We start from the raw sequence: 6,353 nt of genomic DNA, 5'->3' as shown, positions 1-6,353 counted from the left end.
GATGTTGAGAGGGAGGGGCCTGACTGCTGGGAGCTGAGGAGGGTACCTAAAATGGAGCAGGGCTGGGGAAAGGCCAGAGGAGCTGGGGAGCTCTGGCCTGAGAAACCCCCAGGCTGCAGGCCTTGATGAAGGCCTAGGAAAAGGGTACTGGGGTTGCAGAGGGCAGCCCCAGGGTAGGCAGAAGCAGCAGGTCCAGACCCTCCTTGCTGATGATGAGTGGCAATTATACAGCAGTCTGCCCCAGGGAGCGGGGGCTACATGGTGACTGGCAGTAGCCAAAGACTGAGACGAGGTGGGGATAGAGGGTTGGAGTTCCCCGGGGGTGGGGAGACCCAACTCTGTGGGGGTACTGCCAGGGGGCAGCACTCCGGTGTGAAAGGAGCACCGGGATCCGGGAGGGACTTGGGGCCCAGCGGCTGTTATACCAATAAAGTAAAAACCAGCAGGATCTTATTAAAGGGGAAAAGGCAAAATGCCACATTTATTGTGAATACAGAAAGAATCCTAGTAAGCAGTTAGTTATAGCTAAACTTTCCATTCAATTTCATATTTATTCACACATTCATTCATACACACACACAGAGGTTCTGCAAGGTTGTTATCATAGTTACCAGCCTTAGAGTTGCTCATATCAAGCCACGGGCCAGGTGGCCGAGACATGAAGAGGGAGCAGGGCCTTGTCAGATGCTCATCTGATGCTCCTGGAAGTTGGTTTGCAGAATCAGACCCCAAAGTTCTCACTTTCTAGAGTCCATTTTTATAGGAATTTCTTCCTATGCCAGTCTATGGGAATTGCTTCATCATGCTGTTGCTGAATCAATCAGCAGATGGCACATTCCTGATGGCTCCATGCTGCCAGATGTTATCTGGTTCTCCCATTCCCGAGGCCGCTGGGTGGATTCCAGTCTGCCCTCCGGGGGTCCCCTGGCCACCTCCACTTGATGTCTTCCTCAGCCGATGGACACCGGACTCTTAAGCTGGCACCTCCCCGATCACTCAGCCACCATCCACACCAAGCATCCATCCACACACATCCTCCATCTCTATCCTAATCACAATTGTCAACAAAGCGAGATGAACACAACAAAAGGGCGGGGAGTCTGTGGGTGCTGCTTCTGTTGTTACAGAGTATTGCTTTGAGTCTCTCTCTGTGTGAGTAGCTGCTGTTTACAAAGAATTGCCTTGAGAACAGACTCTGTCCCAGAATGCACCAACACAATTAGCAGCCTGCAAGCTTCACACACAGAGGGAGAGAAACAGCACCAAAAACCAAGAGACCTCCCAACCAGCAACACCCTGGAATTCAAACCATGGGGAACCAAACTCATCCGCGACTCCAACACAGAACCTCTCCAACATGATCCAACACGGCAAGCGGGACACCAGCCTGCAGAGGGCGCACTGGAAACGCTAATTCCTTGGACGACCAGCAGGAGGTAGTTGCCCCGCTACAAGGACTATTAATGATATAGCTGCTTCCATTTTGAGGGCCTTTATCTACATGCAGTACCTTATCAATAACTGCATGTTGGCCTGCGTTAAGACTGATACTTATGCTATTTTTTATTCAGGTAAGGAATTAAATTTTACCTAATACATGCAGGAACAATTTAAGTGTCTAAAAGTATAATGCTGTGATGTAGCTCATAAAATAGATCTACTTATTTGTATCCTGGAACATGCAGATGTTACAAGTACAGAACTGACCAGCTAATTCAATGGTACTACTGTTCTAGGCCTAATAGAAAACATTTTCTCTGCCCCAAATAGTCTACTTGGAATGAAAGTGCCAATCACTGCCTTGTGGTACTAAACATCACGCTGATAGTAATCACGAACAGCCAACTTACCCAGTTTGACTGGATTCATTTGGAAGATCATTCTATAGGACTGAGGTTACATGTTCTAAAGATGCAAGTAGCCAAAAAAATCTCAAAACATTTAATTATCTGTGGAGAATTCTGGGAGGGAGGGAAATTTCTGGTCAGCAGTTCAGAAGCTTGGTTTGGCCTGTGAGAACATCTGGGTGGTGGCTAACAGACAGCTGTTTCCATTAGCTCCTCTTTGATGTATTAATAGGTGACATTCACTTTTGTCTGGGACTCTTCAGGTTGAGAGTCTTTCTGTGTATGATTGAGCACCTGAAAGACTGTCTTTCATAAGTTAATATATTTTTGTCAGGTCATATCAATATTTGCCTTGCTGGTATTTGCTACTTTCATGGATACATATATAGATATGTACTCACTCAGTTTCAGATACTTAGCATATACTGATCTCATTTATTTTAAAAGTGAGATGGAAATGAGGCATTGACATACTTACGAGGTATGGGTGCAGGCACATGTCTAATGACTCCATGTATTTGGTGAATTTTTAAGTGTACATGTGAGCAAAAAATTGTAATCCAACAACTTGTTAATATTGGGTGAAAGGGAGAATAAAGGTCATCTTGTAGATGAAAGGTGAACTGTGAGCATGGGAGTCTTCCATGCTACAGCCAAATGTATTTCCAGCAAGTAGTCGGATGTATGCTATGTGACTGTAATTTAATGAGTGTGATAACTTGTGTCCACAATACATCCTTCATGTTAAAGCTGTTGGTGTTTATAGGTAATTCTCTTAAGTAACTGAATGTTACATGTTATCCATGAAAAAGCTGCATGAAATGAACAACAAAGGAGGCATAGACAGTAAACAAATTGTCACACTTTACTGTAAATCACATAATTCATGTCCTAGTGGATGGGACTGACAGGAGTGTACTCCAAAGTTAACAATGTTAAACACAAAATTTAATTTACACATTCAACTTCATTGTTGGGAAACTACAACTTTTTGCACTGTTAACCTAGTATAATAGAAAACATGAAATAAGACTTTATATCTTAAATGGCAAATTACTAAAATTAAACTTTTAACAGCTTGATCAAAAACACTGTCTTGTCACCCATTAAAATGACATGAAGGTGTTAATTTGTTCTAATTACTATTGTGATACATTTGCAAGCTGAAGAACCCAACTGCATTCTTTTTGGCCTAGTTCTCATTACTGGAAATGTATTACTAATAAAAGAGTACTGAAATGAGACAGTGATGAGAGCTGTGAAACCAATGGTGAGAGTTACAAACCAATGATGAGAGCTATGAAAATCTCTCTATTTTAGTTACGTGTTAGAGTATTGCAGTGACCTATTACCTTTAGATTACTCAATAGTAAGGGTGGCAGAAGTGAACTATCTATGAAGGAGGGTTAAAACAAAGTGCTTTTACATATATGTCCATACAGAGAGAAAGTAAGAGGAATAAACAGACTATGGTGTTTTCTTTTTTTAATTAAACCAGTAAATAATTTATACATGGCACCTATTACCATGGTGAATTTTCAGTTGTTTTTGGTTAAATGTATGGCTGAGCTGCTTTGAAGTTCTGACTCTCAAAAACTTCAGGAAAAGCTACAGAAAATAGCTAGATAGAAAGGAAGAAATTAGGTAAAGGTTTGGCCACTGGGTGTCAATCTTGATTCAGGTTTAGCTCAGTTTAGCAATAAAGATGTTTCTACAATCTTGATAGTATAATTGTGATTTACCTCTAGGTAACTTTCAGAGCAAACCAACTGAATCATCAGTACAAAGATTTGTCTTCTCCTTTTGAAAACTTCTGCAAACAGATAGAAACCAGTTGTAGTGGGTCTGTCCTGGGGAATATGAGAGCCATAACTTTATTACTGCTTAGTGCATATAACACCAAAGTAGGGTGTCTACTTCTTTTACTCCCATCTGAACTTTTAAATACTTTTGGGGGGATTGAGTTTTGCATGGCTTGGGAGCAGGATGGGTTGCAACATGGTATATATATTCATCTACAACCACCACTCAATGGGATGGCATCAAGCTGGTTAAGGCTGACACATTCAGAATTGTTTTACAAAGCATAGGTTACCTTGAAGGGTCCTTGCCATGGAGAGAGAGGGTGAAGGCTGAGGCCAGCAAGCACTGAGGGTAGTGAGAGAGAGGTCAGTTGCATAGATGACCCTGGCCACTGAAACTCTTGAGATAAATAGGTTTAAGTGGCTGACCCCCTAGCCAGTTTAATGAATATCCTGTCCTACACATACGTTTTCCCCATGTATTTGGTCCCTTTTACAACTATTCTTTCATCATTTGATGGAACTTCAGCCATGCATTCTGAAACTCAGCAGAAAAGAATTTTCTACTGTTCTCTTGCAATCTAGTTTGTCATCTTCTGGATGTGGTGGTTTGGATGCCCACTTGAATCTCAGTGCCTCTAGACTGGTGGACAGTCCCAACCGTATTGTTTGTGTGATGGTGGTGGAGCTTCCATTTGCCTCTCCTCAGCCTACTTTGAACTTGGTTATAGATGCCCATCTGGGATCACTGCAGCCTCAAGGTCCATGGTCTGCCCAGGATTTAACTCTTCACGTAGATGTAAGAGAACTTAGAGCCATTTGATAAGGTTGTCATGCTTTCCTTCCCTGTATCACAGAAAGGAATTTGCCAATGCTTATAGACAATACAGTGATCATATTTTATGTGCACAGGCAGGGAGGGGCCCTGCCAACTCTATGCCAAGAAGCAGTGCTACTATGGGGCTCTTGAGCTGATGACACAATCCACCTCAAAACATCCCAGCTTCCAGGTGTCTAGAACAGTTAGATGGACCAGTTGAACAGGTCTTTTCACCAGCCACCACAAGTGGTCTCTCTGCCCAGATGTAGCCAGTTTCATTTTCCACATAGGCCTGTCTGCAACAAAAATCAAAAGGAAGCGTCATCAGTTTTGTTGAAGAGCAGGTCACAGTACAGGTTCTCTGTCGGATGCTTTCCTGTTGTCTTGGGCACTCCAGCTTCTGTACATGTTCCCTCCTATTCCACTCCTACACAGAGTGGTGTTGAAAATCAAGCAGGACTCATAGCCCCAATGTGGTCTCTCTAACGCTAGTTTAGCCTCTCAGTCAAGGCTCTCTTGTCTCTAGTGCTGGTTCCAGACTTGGTCTCTCAAAACCACAGATGTCTCTTTCATCCCAGCCTAGAGGCCCTTTCCCTGAAAGCCTGGATGCTCTATCCTTGGTACCTCAGGAGGAGATCTGTTCTAAGGAAGTGAAAAACGTGCTTTTAAATCTTAAAAAACCTTCCACTAGGTATACTTAGCCAGTGAAGTAGTAGAAATTCTTCATCTGGTTGGGCTACATCATGATCTGGACGACTAGTTATACATAAAACAGCAAGGTCTAGCCATTAGTTCTGTCAGCTAGCTAGTTCTGGCATCTGTCTTGGCTTTCCATCCTCCAATCGATAATTGCTCTCTTTTTTTTTATCCAGTCCCATCAAAATAAGATTTTTTGAAAGGTTGGGAATGGTTATTCCCAAATAGAGGATCCTATTTCCTTGGGACTTAAACTTGGTATTGGCAAAGCTAATGGGGTCTCCTTTTGAACTGTTGGCTACCTGTTTGTTACTCCATCTCTCAATGAAGGTAGCCTTTTCGGTGACGATCACCTTGGCTGGGAGAGTGGGTGAATTATGAGCTCTAGTATCTGTCACTCCATATACAGTGTTCTATAAAGATAAGGTATACCTCCTAGGGCTGTCAAGCGATTTAAAAAATTAATCGCCTGATTAAAAACGTTAATCATGTGATTAATCACACTGTTAAACAATAATAGAATACCATTTATTTAAGTATTTTGGATGTTTTCTACGTTTTCAAATATATTGATTTCAATTACAACATAGAATACAAAGTGTACAATGCTCACTTTATATTTATTTTTTATTACAAATATCTGTGCTGTAAAAAAACCAAAAAGATTGTATTAGGTGAATTGAAAAATACAAGTACTGTAGTGCAATCTCTTTATCATGAAAGTTGAACTTACAAATGTAGAATTATGTAGAAAAAAAACCCTGCATTCAAAACAAAACAATGTAAAACTTTAGAGCTTACAATCCACTCAGTCCTACTTCTTGTTCACCCAATCGCTCAGACAAACAAGTTTGTTTAAATTTGCAGGAGATAATGCTGCCCGCTTCTTGTTTACAGTGTTATCTGAAAGTGAGAACAGGCATTTGCATGGCACTGTTATACCTGGCATCGCAAGATATTTACATGCCAGATACGCTAAAGATTCATGTCCCTTGATGCTTCAACTGCCATTCCAGAAGATGGCATTATCTCCTGTAAATGTAAACAAACTTGTTTCTCCTAGTGATTGGCTGAACAAGAAGTAGGACTGAGTGGACTTGTAGGATCTAAAGTTTTACATTGTTTTGTTTTTGAGTGCAGTTATATAACAAAAAAAAAATCTACATTTGTAGGTTACACTTACATGAT

The sequence above is a fragment of the Caretta caretta genome, chromosome 11 (assembly GCF_965140235.1).
Source record: "Caretta caretta isolate rCarCar2 chromosome 11, rCarCar1.hap1, whole genome shotgun sequence".
Taxonomy (NCBI): domain Eukaryota; kingdom Metazoa; phylum Chordata; order Testudines; family Cheloniidae; genus Caretta; species Caretta caretta.
Note: the sequence above shows the minus strand (reverse complement) of the source record.